We start from the raw sequence: 3822 nt of genomic DNA, 5'->3' as shown, positions 1-3822 counted from the left end.
AGCCAGCACTTTTGGACGTAGCTATAAATAATTGAAAGTACTATCAAATTCCAAGTGAAAAAGATTTAAAATAGTCATCGACAAAAAATTTTTCAAATGTGATCAATCGACTGAACAATATAATTTTTTCCCACTATTCACAGAATTTTAGGGAAATAAGATCAATAGCATTGTTAGGAACAATAAGGTTTCCTTGTTATAAGTAGGCACTCATAGATATAAGCCTGTGTAAAGATTGCATCATTAACTACTTAAATTTAGAGGATACTACATGCTTCAGCAGTATGTATACACAAATTACAATACAGAGATTAACATGGCACTTGCACAAGGATGATATGAAAGTTTGTGAAGTATTCCATATTTTTTCTTTCTTCAGATGCAAGAAATGAAAAACAGTTATTAAAAAGTGGATTACAAAATTACAAGTGTAACAATACATGTAATTCATATAATTAAATTTAGTTTGACATCAGTGTATTAAATCTTCACCTTAGAAAGAAAGGCGTTTACATAGCATAAACTTTACAAAACTTTTGAAATTAGACAACATTGTCATTTTATCCCAGAGAAAATAATATTAGGACCTAGGGAAAAAAGGAATCTTAAGCTGTTTCTATATGGAATGCAATCTGAAAGGACACATTATTGAAGCTATATATTTTAAATAATGTAAAATTCAAGTATATCTAGGAGAGAATAAAATAAATTATGAACATTATACGAACATAGAATATAGGATATTTTAATATATACTTTTTCAGAAAAGCAACAGAAATACTTTAGTTTCTGTACTACTCATTTCAACAGATAAACTAAAACTATTTCTGATTAAAAAATCACAAACACTGCAGGAATCATACATGTATACAAAAACGCTTCTATAAAATTTGCCATCCAATACAGGCAATTCAGTTGGAAGAATTCCGCTGAATCCATGAATTTTTCCAGTAAGATATTTGTGTTGCCAGGAGCTGGTGGCTCACACCTGTAATCCTAGCTACACAGTTGGCTGAGATCTGAGGATCACGGTTCAAAGCCAGCCTCGGAAGGAAAGACTGTGAGACTCTTATCTTCAATAAACTACTAGAAAACTGGAAGTGGAGCTGTGGCCTACGCGGTAGAGTGCTCACCTTGAGCTGAGCACAGGGATAGCGCCCAGGCTCAAAGTTCAAGACCCATGACAGACAAAAAAAAGTTATTGCTCTTATTTGGATTGTGAAAATATTTTGTATGGACACAAAGGATGGACTTGCATTTTTGAAATTTAAGAAAATTAACTCAACCATTAGGACTTAGGAGAACAATTTGTACAGCCTTCCACAACTTCATAGAGGTAGTGATACATACTTATCCTTTTGGCAATATCAAACGCAAATCTAAATTGTACTAAATCAAATCTAAATTGTACTTCAGGCCTGGTTTTATATAATGTTTCTCAGAAGGAGACCCAGCATATTTTTGCTATCTCAATTATCAGCAGCAAGATATAAGGGGGTCAAGAGGCCTTTAGTTTGGGCATTGGTATCTGTATCATGATGAAGTAAGAAAGAAGCCACTCTGGTATTATTCTACATATATGCACTGTGCAGGAGTGTCCAGCCATCTACAGTTATAGCATGTGCCGCTTGAGCCACCAACTCATGGACAATGTCTAAGTGTCCACTGTAGGCTTCCAGATAAAAAGGGGTACACTAATCATCATCCCTAATATTCACATGAGTGGCCTTTTTGGAAAGTAGTCTCTGCACTGTAGTAAGCCGAATATTTGCGGCAGTCCAATGAAGAAATTTGCTTGGATCCTTCTCCATTTTTTTCTTGCAATTGATACCATTCCTTACTTTTTCATCTTATTCCTCATCTTCCTAAGAATTGCCTAACCAGAGACTTTGAGTGCCGGTGTGAATGAGGTGTCCATGTATTTCCCTAATAGTTCACATTGGTTGAACTGGTCAGAAATATCTGGTGAATTTTCTGCATATGTTTTTTTCACCACGATTCATTTTCTCTTTTTCAAATTTTACTATTCGAAATTATTCTAACTGGAGAGTAGGGAATTGATGGAGTACAGAGGAAAGATGCTCCTTCGTATTCAAAGGCACAGACTGAAAATGAGGACCAATGATTTCTTCATGTGCAGCTTATTCTAGGAATGAGAAAATAGGAAATAATGCCTTCTATATAAATGATTTGGGAAATGGCAGAGCAAAAAGTGAAATGATGAAACCAAAAGAAGAAAAGCAGACTAAATTAGGATAATTATGGAACAATCATATTATCTTTGAGAACCATGAAAGAGAGAGAAGTGAGAGACAGATGTGCAATGACCTAGCTAGCCACAAAATCCATGCTCTGATCAATTTACAGAACAATCAAAATTTTATTTTTAAAAAGATGGATGTAGAATTTATGTATTTACTTGAAATTAGTAAATACATTTTTAGTAGCCTACATAAAGAGACATAGCTTTGACCAAATTACAGACAATAATCTAAATCATTGATAATTCTAGTAACAGATATGATTGAAATTATTTGAATTACACTTTCTTGTACAATGAAGGAATAGGTCAAAGCTAGTAAAGCAGCTAGAGATGTTCCTACCCTTCTCCCTAAACCTAATAATTTCAGGTTTGTAAAATCCTTCTTTGCTGTTCTTAGCCCAATAAAACGTAATTGTTGATGTTGAATAGACTGTATCTGTTGAACTAGATTGTATCTGCATGTTTTTGACTGTGCAATTACAGGACTTTGGATGATGCTTGTCTTAAAATGGTGTTCTAGTACAAAACTGGCGTTACTTTCATACCAAATGGGAAGAACAAGCTGGAAAAGCAAAAGAGAAATGGCAATTCCGGGTATCTCAACTCCCGCTCAAATAATCAGGTGACAGATCAGATAATGAATAATCCAGAGGAGAGTTCCAAAAAAACTCTACAAACACTACTGGTAAACATGGTGAATGAAAAGATTGAAAACCTGCAAAGGACTCAGTATGAGTGTGATAGGAAGAGAGAGGAGGCAAACCAAAGATCAAAACAGCTCATGGGCATGAGGAAGCTACTCTAAGCTTAATACTGGAATTGCGTGAGCAGGTTGAGAACACTCAAAGTGAAATAAAGGAATTGTGTAAGCAAGCTGAGAACAATCAAAGAGAAAGAAAGAAATTGAATGAGCAGTCTGCGAACAATTAAAGAGAACTACAGGATTTGCATGAATGTGAGGAAGCTAATCAAAGAGTAATACAAGAATTGTGAGAGGGGGATGCGAATAGACAAAGATTACTAGAGACATTCATGGAATCCATTAACAGACAGCTGAAAGAAGTCAGGGAGACCACAGCATGAATGGAGCCCAGCAGAAGGAATGGGCTTCCAAGGAAACCATAACCAATCAACTAATTGATTTGCGAATAAACACTGAACACCAAATTAAGGAAGTATAGAAGTTCATACAAGATCTAAAACAAAACTCCAACAAAGAATTTGAAGCCACTAAAGCTGACCAATTAAAAGGAACAGATAAAAAACAAAGTAGAAAGACTCGACAGTAGGTTAGACCATGCAGAAGATTGAATCTCGGGCATTGAAGACAGCGTAGATATTATAGAAAAGAACATACAACCATCCAAGACAAATCCAAGAAATATGATAGATTTATTCAACACTTGGAAGACACTATCAGAAGGCCTAATCTGAGGATAATGGGTGTAGAGGAGCACCAAGAGACAGAAGTTAATGGTTTAGGAAATTTTTTTAACAGGATCCTAGCAGAGAACTTCCCAAACATGCAAAGAAAAAAAATACCTATTCAGATACAAGAA

The 3822-nt window shown here is 35.1% G+C and overlaps 1 pseudogene; it reads left to right on the top strand.

The window, feature by feature from the left end:
* The first annotated feature begins 271 nt into the window (after positions 1-271).
* LOC138827246 (U6 spliceosomal RNA) lies at positions 272-368 on the top strand (annotated as a pseudogene).
* Positions 369-3822: the final 3454 nt, after the last annotated feature.

This window comes from Dipodomys merriami, unplaced genomic scaffold (assembly GCF_024711535.1).
Source record: "Dipodomys merriami isolate MVZ:Mamm:240054 unplaced genomic scaffold, mDipMer1.0.p SCAF_1522, whole genome shotgun sequence".
Classification (NCBI taxonomy): domain Eukaryota; kingdom Metazoa; phylum Chordata; class Mammalia; order Rodentia; family Heteromyidae; genus Dipodomys; species Dipodomys merriami.
Note: the sequence above shows the minus strand (reverse complement) of the source record. Positions and strands in the feature narration are given on the sequence as shown.